At 42.4% G+C, this 18077-nt stretch overlaps 1 protein-coding gene across 4 annotated transcripts in view; it reads right to left on the bottom strand.

The window, feature by feature from the left end:
• SLCO5A1 (solute carrier organic anion transporter family member 5A1) overlaps positions 1-18077 on the bottom strand; it is a 264961-nt gene that overhangs the window by 144571 nt on the left and 102313 nt on the right. The window contains exon 1 of one of the 4 annotated variants that reach the window (XM_056522116.1): positions 16278-16590. The exons of 2 other annotated variants lie outside the window; for them this stretch is intronic. The gene's annotated coding sequence lies outside the window, so the exon portion shown is untranslated. Of the gene's footprint in view, positions 1-16277; positions 16591-18077 lie in introns of those variants that run through there. One more of the 4 variants, XM_056522112.1, reaches the window with a different exon arrangement.

Below are 18077 nucleotides of genomic sequence, written 5' to 3'. Positions count from 1 at the left end.
ACAGCTGATGCAAGCCCCCCCCCCCGCCCCGCCACCCCCGTGAATGTACAGTGTACATTCACATGGGTGAGGCTTTTACAGTGGGTTTCTCGCATCTTGAGATGCAGCAAATTTTGCGCTGGGAAACTCGCTGTAACCCCCCGCCCATGTGACTGTACCCTAAAAACACTACACTACACTAACACAAAATAAAATAAAAAGTTAAAAACACTACATATACACATACCCCTACACAGCCCCCCTCCCCCAATAAGAACGTCCGGTACACCACTGTTTCCAAAGCAGAGCCTCCAGCTGTTGAAAAACAACAACTCCCAGTATTGTCGGACAGCCGTTGACTGTCCAGGCATGCTGGGAGTTTTGCAACAGCTGGAGGCACCCTGTTTGGGAATCACTGGCGTAGAATACCCCTATGTCCACCCCTATGCAAATCCCTAATTTAGGCCTCAAATGCACATGGCGCTCTCACTTTGGAGCCCTGTCGTATTTCAGGGCAACAGTTTAGGGTCACATATGGGGTATCGCTGTACTCGGGAGAAATTGCGTTACAAGGTTTGGGGGGCTTTTTCTTCTTTAACCCTTCATGAAAAGGAAATGTTGGGGTCTACACCAGAATGTTAGTGTAAATTTTTTTTATTTTTTACACTAACATGCTGATGTTGCCCTATACTTTACATTTTCACAAGAGGTAAAAGGGAAAAAAGCCCCCCAAAATTTGTAACGCAATTTCTCCCGACTACAGAGATACCCCATATGTGAGCGCAAAGTGCTCTGGGGGCGCACAACAAGGCCCAGAAGGGAGAGCGCACCATGTACATTTGAGGTGATTTGCACAGGGGTGGCTGATTGTTACAGCAGTTTTGACAAACGCAAAAAAAAAAAAAAACCCACATGTGACCCCATTTCGGAAACGACACCCCTCACGGAATGTAATGAGGGGTGCAGTGAGAATTTACCCCCCACAGGTGTCTGACGGATCTTTGGAACAGTGGTCCATGAAAATGAAAACTTGTACAGCCCACTGTTCCAAAGATCTGTCAGACACCAGTGGGGGGCAAATGCTCACTGTACCCCTTGTTACGTTCCTCAAGGGGTCTAGTTTCCAAAATGGTATGCCATGTGTGGTTTTTTTTGCTGTTCTGACACCTTAGGGGCTTCCTAAATGCGACATGCTCCCCGAGCAAAATTTGCTCTCAAAAAGCCAAATATGACTCCTTCTCTTCTGAGCATTGTAGTTCGCCCATAGTGCACTTCAGGTCAACTTATGGGGTACCTCCATACTCAGAAGAGATGGGGTTACAAATTTTGGGGGGTATTTTCTGCTATTAACCCTTGCAAAAAGGTGAAATTAGGGGGGAAACACACATTTTAGTGGAAATTTTTTTTTTTTTTTTTACATATGCAAAAGTCGTGAAACACCTGTGGGGTAATAAGGCTCACTTTATTCCTTATTACATTCCTCAAGGGGTCTAGTTTCCAAAATGGTATGCCATGTGGGTATTTTTTGCTGTTCTGGCACCATAGGGGCTTCCTAAATGCGACATGCCCCCCGAGCAAAATTTGCTCTCAAAAAGCCAAATATGACTCCTTCTCTTCTGAGCATTGTAGTTCGCCCATAGTGCACTTCAGGTCAACTTATGGGGTACCTCCATACTCAGAAGAGAAGGGGTTACAAATATTGGGGGGTATTTCCTGCTATTAACCCTTGGAAAAATGTGAAATTTGGGGGGAAACACACATTTTAGTGAAAAAAAATAATTTTTTTTTACATATGCAAAAGTCGTGAAACACCTGTGGGTTATTAAGGCTCACTTTATTCCTTGTTATGTTCCTCAAGGGGTCTAGTTTCCAAAATGGTATGCCATGTGAGGGTTTTTTGCTGTTCTGGCACCATAGGGGCTTCCTAAATGCAACATGCCCCCCAAAAACCATTTCAGAAAAACGTACTCTCCAAAATCCCCTTATCGCTCTTTCCCTTCTGAGCCCTCTACTGCGCCCGCCGAACACTTAACATAGACATATGAGGTATGTGCTTACTCGAGAGAAATTGGGCTACAAATATAAGTATACATTTTCTCCTTTTACCCCTTGTAAAAATTTAAAAATTGGGTCTACAAGAACATGCGAGTGTAAAAAATGAAGATTGTGAATTTTCTCCTTCACTTTGCTTCTATTCCTGTGAAACACCTAAAGGGTTAAAATGATGACTGAATGTCATTTTGAATACTTTGGGGGGTGCAGTTTTTATAATGGGGTCTTTTGTGGGGTATTTCTAATAAGAAGACCCTTCAAATCCACTTCAAACCTGAACTGGTCCCTGAAAAATAGTGAGTTTGAAAATTTTGTGAAAAATTGGAAAATTGCTGCTGAACTTTGAAGCCCTCTGGTGTCTTCCAAAAGTAAAAACTCGTCACTTTTATGATGCAAACATAAAGTAGACATATTGTATATGTGAATAAATTTTTTTTTTATTTGTAATATACATTTTCCTTACAAGCAGAGAGCTTCAAAGTTAGAAAAATGCAAAATTTTCAAATTTTTCATCAAATTTTAGGATTTTTCACAAGGAAAGGATGCAAGTTACCAAAAAAGGTTACCACTACGTTAAAGTAGAATATGTCACGAAAAAACAATCTTGGAATCAGAATGATAACTAAAAGCATTCCAGAGTTATTAAAGTTTAAAGTGACAGTGGTCAGATGTGCAAAAAACGCTCTGGTCCTTAAGGCCAAAATGGGCTTGGTCCTGAAGGGGTTAATGCCATGTATAGTCACGTAGCAGTATAGGTTCTTCCATCCTGTGCTATTTTAGGTAATACTGTCTGCACTAATGTTCACTTTTTCTTTGCTCCCTTGCTCTATACATACTGTCTAGCATGTGTTTTCATTGTGATTTCACATTGCATATATTTTAATAAATGTTTATTTTGTGTCTCTCACTTGATGTTTTTCAACATTTACAAACATTTTATTGGTGTGTAATATATTGTGAAGTGGACATGTTCCCTTACCAATTTTTGGTAGTGGTTTTGGTCGGTGACTCCGTAATATCTCTCCCTCTGGAAGTATCTTAATGGTTTAGTTAGTTTGGCCCTGCCAAGCCAGCCACAGATGAGTCTGGCTTCTGTTTCATTTCTAGTGTAGTCAGGCTAGTCATGTTTTTTCAAGTTTGTTTTCAATAACTTTCTGTTTCTTTTAACTTGTTGGTTAATGTGGTTAAAAATGGTTACGAAAGATCTGTCAGGTCTATAGGCAAACTGGATGGGTAAATACCTGTCATGGCTTTAGGCAAGATGGTTCTATAAAGTGGTTAATGCGGTTTAGAAATGGTTCCGAAAGATCTGTCACGTCTACAGGCAAGATAGTTAGGCAAAGTCCTGTCATGCCTACAGGTGAGGTGGCTACACAAAGACCTGTTAAGTCTACAGGTATGGTGGTTATGCAAAAATCTGTCATGTCTACAGGCAAACTGGTTATGCATAAGTCATCTCTTTGCTACAGGCAAGGTGGGAAAGAAGAACGTCAGCAGACTGATCACACAGCAGTCTGTAGTACAATGTGTTATCATTTATAGATTGTTCTCACGGTGTCAGTAATCTGTATAATGTTATTTTGTCGTTTTCATCCTTCCAGCCTTGTTTCAGAATCATGTGTGTGCAGAAGAACCCAGCCATCAGTCCCCAAATCCAGTCACATCTACAGAATGCCGCATATATTATCCTTTGGTACACTTGGTTCACTCAGCCCATCGCGCATTCTGATGCAGTAATGTATCTAAGCCTGTCTAGTGGTCAGGTTCAGTTACATGTAGTCAATTTGCCACACTTTCAGGCACAGGCACTTTACCCACAGTATTTGTGGAAGTTTGTCATTACCCATTTGAATCTAGTTTTGTGGCCCTCATCACTGCCTGTGTATCGGGGTATTTTATTTTAACTTGGGTTAACGCTTACATTCTATGTTATGACAGGACTACAGGTTTTAAGGATGTTTACAGGCTGTATTTTTAGGAGGGGCTTTTGGCTCTAAATACCTGCCTGTCTAGCAGAAAGCAGTGGAGCTGATCTATCTTGGGCAGATCAGTATGGTAAACTTACATTGTGCATCTGATTTTACACATATAAACATATAGAAATTTATACCAACATGAATACTTACTGGCACATACCAATCATTTGTCTTTCTATGTGCTATAGAATTCATGAAGGCAAGAAGCCCAGACTATGATTCTATTATTCCTTTGCCAATTATTCCTTTCATCAATTAATGTTATCTGTAGCTATGTCATCATTGTCACCAGGTCTTGGCTCTTTATAGTGGGCAAAATGTAAAGATGGTGTGATATGTTAGGCTGTGCTCACATCACATTTGGGCTCCATGTTAAAAATATACAGTTATAGCTGCTAGAAGAAAAAGGATATGTCTACACTGAGAACATTCAGCAAGAACATTTTTCTCACTAAATTCCTCAGAGGATTTGCGCAGATAAAATGATCCCGAATCAGCACTTATGTCCACAGAAATAAACACCATCCTATTGACAGACTGGACTTCTCTCTTAGAACATTTTTGGTAGGTATACAATTTGGCTGTATACCTTGAGAGGAACACAAGAGCTGTCTTTTTGGAGGTGGTTTGACCCAGTTGTCTAAACATCACAATTTGGCCCTTCTCGTAGTTAGACTTGCCAATTTTTACTATAGCAATGTCAAGACCTCATTGTTCAATTGTTGCCTAATACATTTCTTGAAAGGTCCCATTGTCAGGAGACAATCCTTGCTATTCACGTTACCTGTCAGCTTGGCTTTAGTTTTAACGGAAAACTCCAGGATGTACAACTTACTAAGGATAGGCAATAAGTGTTCGATCGTAGGGGGGTCTGACTGCTGTGGCCCCCCGCGTTCTCCCGAACGGAGTCCCGGCTCCCTGCACGAAACAAGCGTTATCGACCCCAGCATGAAGCTGCGGCCGACTGGACCCTTCCATACAGTTCTATAGCAGAGCCAGAGATTGCCAAAAGCAGTGCACCGGCTCTGTCTTAGAACTGCATGGAGGGGGCGTGTCGACCACCGCTTCCGGCAGTGGTCGACAATGTCCGTGCCATGTAGGGAGCCGGGGCTCTGTTCGGGAGATCACGGGGGGTCCGAACACTGGGGCGGATAGGAGATAAGTTGTTACATCCCGGAGGTATCCTTTAAGCGTCAGCTTATATATATATATATATATATATATATATATATATATATATATATAAAAGTGCATATTGTTTAAAATCAATAATGTATAAAGTGATGTTGTAGTATATACACAGTGTGATAAACATTTGTATTTGTTTTTGTAATATATTCTATACTTACAATTTGCATTTTTTTCTGAAAGGGATTTAAGGGGTATTCCGGGCAAAAACATCTTATCCCCTATCGAAAGGATAGGGGATAAGATGTCTGATCGCGGGGGGCCCGCTGCTGGGACCCCTCGCGATCTCCCTGCAGCAGCCCGCATTCTATGCGTAGCTGCGTCTGAAGTTTCGGAAACCGCCATGAATTGAGGGGGCGTAGCATGACGTCACGTCCCCGTCTCGGAAGCCCGGGGGTTTCCGGAACTTAAGACGCAGCTACGCATAGAATGCGGGCTGCTGCAGGGAGATCGCAGGGGGTCCCAGCAGCAGGCCCCCCACGATCAGACATCTTATTCCCTATCCTTTCGATAGGGGATAAGATGTTTTTGCCCGGAATACCCCTTTAAAAGGTAGGAGGAATCAAGACACCAGGTAGCTGGCACCTTCTAAAAAAGGGGTGGGAGAGTTTGCCGAGGTGTATGGGGACATTTAGGTGCTGTTGGGACACATGGTACATTTGGGCTGGATATGTGTGTCCTCCACATAACTGGGAGGTTTCCTGTATACCTATAAATCTCTGCGCTTGAAAATGATTCTTGTTTGGAAATGAAATATTGCTGTGACATGGGTTAAATAAACCACCTCTTTTGCTTTGGACTTATTGGAGTGCTGTGCCATCGTCTACCTGTGTTAAGTTGATCATGATCGGATATGGGACACTGGCATCCTCCTTCAAGTTGGCATGAGTATTGCTGCACATCGCTTTTGCATGATATATACACACACATATCTATAGTCAAACTATTAAAAAGTGTAAAAAAAAAGTTAAAAAAAATAAACATATTTGGTATTGCCGTGTGCAGCATTGTCCATACTATTAAAGCGTATCTGCCTGTCATATCACAGAAAAAGATGCTTTTATAAGTTACTTACTAGGTCATGCAGATGCTTTACATGTCCTTTTTATGTGTCTAGCTTCTGCATTTCTCTCTCTAATTTGCTGCTCTTTCATTATGACATCCACTGCTCAGGAAGGGGCTCATCCTAGGCAAGCACTGAGCCCACCCTCATTCACATGTATTCACTTCCTCCCTGAGTCTGCTGTGCTGTACTGGGTCTCTCCATCCTGCTCTGTAACCCCCTCCTCTCTGTTTACAGACAGAGGAGAGCTAACCCCACCCTTACTTACTAGACTTTGTCCCAGACTGTGCTTCAGCTGGGACAAATATGATGCTGCAGCCACACAGTGGTATGATTTCTATAAAAAGGAGATTAAAAAATATTTTTTTTATGATGTATATCAGAAAGGTTAATGTTTGCCACGATGTACAACATATAAAAAGTTTATAATTCTGACAATGCCTATTTAAATGGTCACATTTCTAATCCTGCAGGATCAACAGCATAAATGCAAAAAAAAAAAAAAAATCCAAAAGCGCTGAAAATCGCAAACTCAATATTATGCAAAAGTGGTATCAGTAAAAACTACAGCTCACGGCACAAACTGAACAAATGGCATGGGTATTTAAAAAAAAAAAATACTGGTACCTAACTTTTTATGCTGACTCCTAGATTAAAAACAAATATGTAAAGCCCTGATTTGGAGTACATTATTTATTTGTAAAAAAAAAATAACAAATGGTCAAAATAAATACATTCATACATAACAAACATAACAGACAACAGTACATGTGGTATACATAGACCTAGAGGAAAACTGTGTATCATATCCATACATACACTAAACATGAATGCTGTGCATTATACACATATAGACTAGATAAACATTATGGAATTAAAGGGGTATTCTGCCCCTAGACATCTCATGGGATAGGGGATGAGATGCCTTATTGCGGAGGTCCTGCTGCTGGGACCCCACGATCTCAGTGCAGCACCCGACATACTAAACACTAGGTTTAGAATGTTGGGTTCACGCAGCGGGAAACGTGACGTCATGCCACGCCCCCTCCATTCATGTCTATGGGCGGGGGCGGGATGGTGCGGGAACCCAGCATTCTAAACATACATCTTATCTCCTATCTTTTGAATAGGGGAGAAGATGTCTAGGGGCGGAATACCCCTATATACAGCTCTGGGAGAAATATATACAGTTCATTTTACTCAAACAGATAAATATAAAACCAGAGAACATGACAATTTTGTAGCAGTCTCTTAATTTTTTTCCAGAGCTGTATATATTCTGCTCTACAATTTAAAGGGGTACTCCACTGCCCAGGGTTTGGAACAAATTGTTATGAACGCTGGAGCCGGAGCTCGTTACATCATAGCTCCCGCCACCGGCTCCAGTGTTGGGAACAAATTGTACCCCTTTAAGGGTTAATTCCATTATGTTTCTGCACTCAGTAGAATACATAGTGCCCATGTTTAGTGTCCATGAGATGATATACAGTTTTCCTCTAGGTCTATGCATACCACTTGTACTTTTGCCTGTTCTCTATATCATTATTTGTTAATTGTATGAATATAAATGTCATGTAAGAATTATTATATTTATATTTCAGGGAACCTTTGACATTGCCCAAGCAGCATGTTATATAGAAGAAGGAGCTGAGCAATCAGATATACAGCTTTGTATTAAAGAGATTCAGTAGGACTCACTATTGATTCAATTAACCCCTTAGGTACATAGTCCATTTTGGCCTTGAGGACACAGCTAATTTTCATTTTTGTGTTTTTTATTCTTACTTTTTTTTCCTTCTCTTTTATTTTTAAGAGCCATAAATCTTATTTTTTAACCCACAGAGTCAAATGAGGGCTTGTTTTTTGCTTAAGCAATTCTACTTTGTAATGACACCTATTACTTTACCATAAAATGCACTGTGCAAAACTATTATTATTTGTGAGGGAAAATTGAAAAGAAAACCAAAAGTTTTAAACTTTTTTTTTTTTCTTAAGCTGTACACTTAACGGTAAAATGAAGTTCAATAAATGGTTCAATAAATTTAAATGAATAATAATCCATGGTTACATGCTTTATTATTATTGTACTCCTTTTAAAATAAGGCAAATTGCATAAGGGTGGACATTGGGAATCACTGGCATAGAATACCCCTAACAGGGTGCCTCCAGCTGTTGCTAAACTCCCAGCATGCCTGGTCAGTCAGTGGCTGTTCGGAAGTGCTAGGAGTTGTTTTGCAACAGCTGGAGGCTCCGTTTTGGAAAATACATTAATAAAGGTCAAGTTATCCTATAAACTATTCAAAAAGACTATGTTTCAATCTGCTCAGCTCTTCCTGCTCTATATCACACTGCCAACAGATTGGATGACATTCCAACGTGACAGGTTCCCTTTAAATGCAAATTCAGGCAAAAATTTAATTTTCAGCCTCTCACTCTCCAGTAGACACCACAGGATCCAGCTATAGGAGCTATTTTATATAGAGGACCAGGACACTGCTCTATACAGGTGAAGGATTTGTTATTGTGTAAAAAGCTGATCAGGGGAATCTAATAGCGCGGGACCCCTGGGTAAGGGCTTGGGGGGGGGGGGGGGGGAGGAGGGTGTTTTTTTCCCAAATGTTCACTGTTATGGTCTTTAGGGTGAACCATATACAGAGCAGTCTACTTGCTTTTTAACAAAACATCTTCGGCAGTGTTTCCCAGCCTGTTTGCCTCCAGCTGTTGCAAAACCACAACTCCCAGCATGCTGAGAGTTGTAGTTTTGCAACATCTGGAGGCACACTGGTTTGGAAAAACTGATCTGCATATGCTTTGGAAATACAGCTCCAAATATAGAAGCTACGCAAAAATAAATGGAAGAGGAACACTTCTAGGTATGTATGCTTATCTACATAGAGATATGGCGCCTTATGGAATTCCGATCTGTCACCAAAAGCACTTAGCATTATTTCCATAGCTGCTCGGAACATCTGATACTACTGAAGAACTCCGCATATATGTATTTTCACATATACATTACTATGGCAATTTGGCAACACGTATAGGAAAGTTCTTTCCAAGGACATCATAATGCATATCTTTATTTTATTTTTTTATTTCTTGATTTTTTTTACACTGACATATTACATTACGTATAAATGCAGGGGTGTGGAAATAAAAAAAAAACTACTTCTCCAAGGGACTAAAGCGGAACACAATCTACTTGTCCCTCAAGAAAATCCACTTGTCCTGGTAAATGAAATAATTTCAACCAAAAATTCACCCCACTAGACCACCAGGGATGGATATAAGATCCCTTTAGAAACTGCTGTCAACTTAGACCTAATGGTTTAATAGCGGCCACGGTGATCGCAGCATGCCAGGCTATTAGCGGCGGGAGAGCTCCTTTTACACCCAAGGCAAGCCCCCCATAACTCTAATTTCTCCATATACAGGGATGTATGAGGGTAATCTTATGTGCCGTGATCTGTAGTTTTTATCGGAACCATTTATTATCTGAACTTTTATTAGGAAAGGGGCTTATTCACATATATACGCACTTCTTAAGATATTTTAATCACAATTTTTCAGTCTTCATAGGGACTTATATATGGAGTCTTTTGATTGGAAAACACTGAACACTGCTGTGTTACCGGGGGGGGGGGGGGGTGTTCTGCTTCTCCAGTTTATGTGGTGCCTTTTATTTGGTTGTGTGGGTGTTGCAGCATGTTGCACTGTATAGTAGTACAGTTAAAGTTATTGTGTAACATGCTGGGAGTTGTAGTTTTGGTTTGTGTCAGCTGCAGAGCCATAGTCTGTGTCAAGGAATACATGAATTGCAGTTAGTAACTACAACACCCAGCATGCCCTGATGCAGCCTATGGCTCTGCAGCTGACCCGAACCAAAACTACAACTCCCAGCATGTTACACTTTATAGTTCTACAGTTTAGGTTATGGTGGAACATGCTGGAAGTTGTAGTTTTGGTTTGGGCGTGTTTGCGTGCATCCGTGGGGCTCTTGGTTGGCGGGTGAGTATGAAGGGGGGTGGGATTCTGGGGGTGCAATTTAGTGCGGGTGGCCAGAAACCACAAAAAATAAATTTTAAAAAATTAGCACAACTGGCAGCAGCACTTGTCAGTCCGCCCCTGTACAAAACATACATACACATACACATATACTGGCCACTGCCCCCTATATTATACATTACATACATACAGACACATCATACATACATACACCCGCCGCTGCCCCATCATACATTACATACACACACCTCATACACACATCACACATACACTCAAACCATACATTAAAACCATACATATGCACACATCATACATACATACACCCGCCGTTACCCCCCATCATACACAGACATCATACACAGACATCATACACACACAGACATCATACACACACAGACATCATACACACATCATACATCATACACACATCATATATACACAGACATCATACACACATCACACATACACTCACACCATACATATGAACACATCATACATACACCCACCCACCGCTGATACACCCCCCCCCCCCCTAATTATACATTACATACATATACAACCACCCTTCCCTCCACCTGCATGCTGGGCCTCCTCACCTGAGCTTCACAGAAGCTACACAAGAAGCAGGGGGAGAGCGAGGACGAACACAGCTCGGTACACAGCTCCTCTCCTCCCCCGCACACAGCTCCATCCCCTCCCCTGCTCTGTCTCCACAGGACCTGATCTACCACGGAGAGGCTGCAATTTTTTCACGGGGGAAAACACAGAGCAGGTGGGGGAGAGAGGACAGACTGCACTGCATGGGCTGGTTCGGAAATCTTGGGGTTCTCTGAGCAGCGGCCCGGCTACTGAAATCTGCTGGGGCCGCCACCGCCCCTCCATACACTCTGAGCGCCGATGTGAGGTGCAGACTTGCATCGGCTCCTGCGCCTCACAACGGCATTAAAGAAAAATAAGGGGGAAGTCGGTTTGTCCCTGCTTGCCCGATACAGGGCTAAATCTATGAGCAATTCACCTGCCCGGTGCCCAAAACTACTTGTCCCGGGCGTCGGGCGATAGGATTTCCACATCCCTGATAAATGTGATAGACAAAGGACAGTCTAGGGGAGGGCACATTCACTTACAATGCCCAATGGATGGGCAGATTACAGGACACCTGTTCTTCTTCCTATGTTACCTTGACTGTCAATGTTTTTTAAATGGGCACTGTCAGATACAAAAACTTTTGATATGTTGTAAAGCATGTATAACCAATATGTTTTGCAATTGCTTTCATCAGAAAATTGTCAGTATTTCACACTGAAAAAGCCAGTCAAACAACTACCCCCCCCCCCTGCCTGCTTGGACACATACTAGTCCTGCTGTGTCCATGCGTCATCACCTATGTCATGGACACACTTCCTTGATTGACAGCTGTGAGCGCAGGGAGGAAAAATCCTCCCACTGTCAGCTTGTGTCCCGCTAATGTCAGTGAGGACAAGCTGGGAGTTGTAGTTTTGCTAATGCTAGGGGAGATGTGAGCAGACAGTATACTGAGGGAGGGGGCGGAGACCTGCACAGTGAGGCCACGCCCCATCCCTTTGAGAGGAATTCAGACTAGTGAGCTAAATTAAATGTGTAATAAAAAAATAAATAAAAGGTGCTAGACACATAAAATAGATAGATGTACATGGTCAGGATTAGGTACTGAGTGATATATTCCTTTTTTTTTTTTTGGGATCTGACGGCTACGCTTTAAGGCTCAGATGTTCTGATCCAGTGTCAGTGAAGACTACTGTAAGGGTATGTTCACACTGCGGTATCTCCGCTCACAGAATTCTGCGAGCGGAGATTTAATCTGGCGGTAGGAACGTGCGGCACTGCGCTGTCACCGTTGACAGCTATGCAGTGATCGCGGACTTCCATGCAAAGAATTAACATGTACTTTCTTTGCACGGAACAATTTTAATTCCGCCGCTGAAATTCCTCAGTGTAAACAGGTCTCGCCGAAAGACCCATTCACACTGATGCTAATGTTCACCGCGTGAATTTCCACTTCCGGAATTCCGCCGGAATTACGCAGTGTGAACATTTCCTAAGGATATGTTACCATGTGGTCGCTGGAGATTTGCTGCAGATTTTGATTTCCCTATGGAAGTCAATTGGATCTGCTGCAGATTGGATGCTGAAAATATCAATGTCAGGCTGGGTTCGCGCTACGTTTTGGACATACGGGCAAAAATGAGCCGACCGGAGTCAATATCTGCTCACACGGCTCATTCAAATGAATGAGATGAAAGCAGGGATACGGGAGCGCCCAGTTTTCACTCCCCCCCCCCCACCCGGATCTGGTCCCCGTATATGTCCAAAACGTAGTGTGAACCCAGCCTAACTAAATTGTTGAACACAATCTGATCCTGAACATGTGATTGTGCCCTTATACAGTAACTCTGATCAAAAATGTAACTATAACGTCCCATCTGCCCAGGGCAAACGGCTGCCATTGTAAGGACATGTGCACCGGGGTAAAAATCTTGCACGTGTGCAGTGCCACTGCTATGGGTTTTTATTAAGGAATTAGTCACAGTTTCCACATTTAAAAAAAACAAATCAGAATTATGAGCCATGTGAACATGCCTTACAAGTGTGTTCGGACGTAGTGGACACGTTGCCTTCCCTTGTTGCAGATTTTGACTTCCCTATCAAAGTTCGTTTTGGAAAATCTGCAACAAATCTGCATCATATCCAGCATGTCTGTTTAAACATATCCCAACCAGTGTGCCTCCAGCTGTTGCTAAACTACTACTCCCAGCATGCCAGGACAGCCAAAGTTCATTTGTGCATGCTGGAAATTGTAGTTTTGCAACAGCTGGAGGTACGCTGGTTGGGAAACACTGCACTAACACTAACTTGGATCATGAATAGGTTTATGATATAACATTTGTATATTGTAAAAAATAAAAAAAAATAAAAGATACATAGTGATAAGGCAATAACAATAAAAATTTGACTTTCAGGATAGAATCTTTCTTATATACCCACAACCATCTGTTCTCAATCCAAGGACAATAGAATAAAGGAATCCAGCCAAAAGATCAGTGGGCTGTAAACTGTGGTCCTCCAGCTATTGCAAAACTACAACCACCAGCATGCCCGGACAGCCAACGGCTGTCCGGGCATGCTGGTGGTTGTAGTTTTGCAACTGCTGGAGGTCCTCAGTTTGCAGACCACTGCATTAGATACATGTCTTATGGCATCCCGGCAGATACACATCAATCTTTCCTTGAGATGGATCACATAAGATCAGATCTCAACCAAGGCTGACAGGTTACCTGGGCCATAGGGAGTAAATGGGGAGCATGATAAGGGACCCTAGAGCTCAGCACCAGGCTCCATCTTCAGGGAGCTGCGGCTATGACTTCCATGTGCTGTTGATCCTAAATAGACGGTCTTCTCTTTCTCCCAAGGACTAAGGAGATCATATGAAGTGTTTTGGCAGGTTCTGCAATGGAGATGAGAGCCGGGGCATGGCAGGACATAGCGGGAAGGAGACGGTAATCTAATAAGGTGACAATGCACAGAATGTATTAGGGCAGTGTTGCCCAAACTTGGAACCCTCCTCCAGCTGTTGCAAAACTATAACTCCCAGCAGGCTGGGAGTTGTAGTTTTGCAACAGCTGTAGGCTGCCTGTTTGAGAAACACTGTTTAAGGGGAAACGCTTATACAGTGCGCATATATATATATATATATATATATATATATATATATACACACACACACATGTCAGTGCATGTAGATTGAAGCGTGTGGAGGCAACAGGCATGCTGGTAGTTGTAGTTTTGCAACAGCTGTAGGCTCCCTGTTTAAGAGACACTGTATAAGGGGAAAAACATACAGATATATATATAGATATATATATAAATGTCAGTGTATGTAGAGCAAAGCGTGTGGAGGCTACAAGCATGCTGGGATTTGTAGTTTTGCAACAGCTGTAGGCTGCCTGTTTGACAAACACTGTATAAGGGGAAACGCTTATACAGTACATATATATATATATATATATATATATATATATATAGATATAGATATATATAGATATATATATAGATATAAATATACACATATATATGTCAGTGCATGTAGATTGAAGCGTGTAGAGGCTACAAGAATGCTGGGATTTGTAGCTTTGCAACAGCTGGAGGCTCCCTGTTTCGGAAACACTGTATAACGCTTATAAAGTACATATATATATATATATATATATATATATATATATGTGTGTCAGTGCATGTAGATTGAAGTGTGTGGAGGCTACAAGCATGCTGGGATTTGTAGTTTTGCAACAGCTGTAGGCTGCCTGTTTGACAAACACTGTATAAGGGGAAATGCTTATTCAGTACACATATATATATATATATATATATATATATATATATATATATATGTCAGTGCATGTAGACAGAAGTGTTTGGAGGCTACAAGCATGCTGGGAGTTGTAGATTTGCAACAGCTGTAGGCTGCCTGTTTGACAAACACTGTATAAGGGGAAACGCTTATACAGTACATATATATATAAATATATACACATATATATGTCAGTGCATCTAGATTGAAGCGTGTGGAGGCTACAAGAATGATGGGATTTGTAGCTTTGCAACAGCTGGAGGCTCCCTGTTTCGGAAACACTGTATAACGCTTATACAGTACATATATATATATATATATATGTCAGTGCATGTAGATTGAAGTGTGTGGAGGCTACAAGCATGCTGGGATTTGTAGTTTTGCAACAGCTGGAGGCTCCCTGTTTAGGAAACACTGTATAACTCTTATACAGTACATATATATATATATATATATAATATATATGACAGTACATGTAGATTGCAGTGTGTGGAGGCTCCCTGTTTAGGAAAGACTGTGTAACGCTTATACAGTACATATACATATATATATATATATATATATATATATATATATATATATATATGACAGTACATGTAGATTGCAGTGTGTGGAGGCTCCCTGTTTAGCAAACACTCTATAACGCTTATACAGTACATATATATATATATATATATATATATATATATATATAGGCAGTACATGTAGATTGCAGTGTGTGGAGGCTCCCTGTTTAGGAAACACTGTATAACGCTTACACAGTACATATACGGTATATATATATATATATATATATATATATATATGTGTGTGTGTCAGTGCATGTAGATTGCAGTGTGTGGAGGCTCCCTGTTTAGGAAACACTGTATAACGCTTATACAGTACATTATATATATAGACAGTACATGTAGATTGCAGTGTGTGGAGGCTCTCTGTTTAGGAAATACTGTATAAGGCTTATACAGTACATATATATATATATATATATATATATATATATATATATATGACAGTACATGTAGATTGCAGTGTGTGGAGGCTCCCTGTTTAGGAAAGACTGTATAACGCTTATACAGTACATATATATATATATATATATATATATATATATATATATGTCAGTGCATGTAGATTGCAGTGTGTGGAGGCTCTCTGTTTAGGAAACACTGTGTAACGCTTATACAGTATATATATATATATATATATATATATATATATATATGACAGTACATGTAGATTGCAGTGTGTGGAGGCTCTCTGTTTAGGAAACACTGTGTAAGGGGACAGGCTCAGTGTATGTCAGTGCTCTATGGGATGCAAGGGGTTAAGCGCTATCCTGTAGAGTGAATGCACCATCTGTCCTGTGCACACTTACTGTAAGGTGCCCAATCAGATGTTGGGTGGCAGCACAGCCCACCAGTGCCAGGCATTGCCCCCTTTGTTCCCTGCTCTGTAATCCCATCCTCAGCTAGTGCCTTTGTCTCATCCACCCCCTCCTGACTTACAGTGGGGGGGGGGGGCAGGACGTATCGTTACAATGATGGAGAATTCTGCTAGGATATAAATGCACTTTATTACGGAGTTAAACTAAAGTGAAGGGACAGAGATGTAGCAGAGCTCAACTACTTACCGCGTGAGCCAGTGTCCGCTGTGTGTGCACAGGCACCATGCGGGCTCCCCGGGCACAGGCTCTTCCTATAGGCAGAAGAAGATGCGGCAGTGAGGCGCCCCCGGTCCCGTTATCCCCCCGGACAAGGGTAATCCCCGGCCACACATCCACTCTTCTGCCTCACAAGCTGCTCTACAGGGATGCAAGGGGCAAGCGCAGCCAAGCCTGCCAATCAGAGAGGAGAAAGCGCAAGACCGCCAACCAATCATCGTGCCGCATTCCCATTGTCCGTCTGTTCTCTCCTGGCCCCTCCCCACCTCCTGGGAGAAGCTCCGCCCACCGCTGGTGTTCAGGACTAATGGCTGGAAATGACAGCGCGGAGGGGACCCCGGGGCCCCAATAATGGGGGGCGGATCCTTCTTCACTGCTTCTATACTTTATATTACAGCTGAACTGATTTATAGACTAACATTTTTATGTAATGTATCAATTGCATTGATGGAAAGAGATCAGGTGATGTAACAGCCAGAACTATGTTACACTTCATATTTTGGGAAGATTCTTAAAATGTTTTTTTAACGAATTTGCATGGTTTAGTTACATTAACTGAGTTTTTCCAAACCAGTGCGCCTCCAGCTGTTGCAAAACTACAACTCCCAGCATGCCCATACAACCTTCGGCATGCTGGGAGTTGTAGATTTGCAACAGCTGGAGGCGCACTCCTTGGGAAACATTGAATTAACCCTTCAGAGTGGTGACAAGGTGGTTTACAAACCCCCTCCATGATGTACAGTTGCACAGTTATTTTTTATGCTGTTGGGCAGCAGTGCTCACCTTACCTGTCTGGCCAATCACAGGACAGCACCTACTCCTCTTTGCTATGCCATGACATAGTGCTAGTGAAAGTGCACGGGACTGAACAGGCTGACACTATGCTGGGGGAAGAGTACTCTAGATGGCATGTGGCTGGGAAGAAGGGGAAGGGAACTGATTCACTAGCACGGTGTCCATTTTAGGACATTGTCAGACGTAACAACGTCCTCCGTCAGGTGAAACGGCATCCCGCCTCCTATCTCGGGCCAATCTCCATCAGGTGTCAGCTGCAACTCCCTCCTCCCTCCTTTGTCATCCTAAAGTCTCTCATCCTAAACTCCGTCATCCCTCAGACTAAAAACTTTCCTGCCTTGCAGCAAAGCCGAGTCAGTGTCGGCTCTTTGCTATACTGGTTCTGCTGTACATGCTATTCAGTGTCGGCTCTGCTATACAGACTCTGTAGCACATGTAGTGTCTGTAGTACACGTGCAAGTTTCATAGTTTCGACTGTTATACATGCTGTGCAGCGTCGGCTCTGCTCTGCGGCAGGAAGTTCTCTGAAGGAGAATCGTCTGAGGCATGATGGCGTTTTGGACGACGGAGTTTCGGATGAGGGAGGATGGAGTTGTGGCTGAAGGAGAACGGCGATTGGTGCGAGGGAGGAGGCGGGACGCCGTTTCACATGACAGAGGACGGAGTTGCAGCTGACGGCAATCGGTCTGAGGGAGGAGGCGGGACGCCGTTTCACCTGACGGAGGACGGAGTTACATCTGACGACTGACGATGTCCTAAAATGGACACTGTACACTGGGTTTGCAAGGTGCAGAAAGATGTAAGCAGAAAGGGAAGAAACAGCAGGACAGCAAGCAAAGGGTTACACTAAGCACTCAACTGCGGATTATAGTAATGATAATAACAAGCATGTAAATAGAAGGGGGGTATTACATTCAGGAGGAGGCATTGTGCACATAGTAAAAGCACAAGTATTTACACAGGGACAGCTGCACA

The sequence above is a fragment of the Hyla sarda genome, chromosome 5 (assembly GCF_029499605.1).
Source record: "Hyla sarda isolate aHylSar1 chromosome 5, aHylSar1.hap1, whole genome shotgun sequence".
In the NCBI taxonomy this organism is placed as follows: domain Eukaryota; kingdom Metazoa; phylum Chordata; class Amphibia; order Anura; family Hylidae; genus Hyla; species Hyla sarda.
Note: the sequence above shows the minus strand (reverse complement) of the source record. Positions and strands in the feature narration are given on the sequence as shown.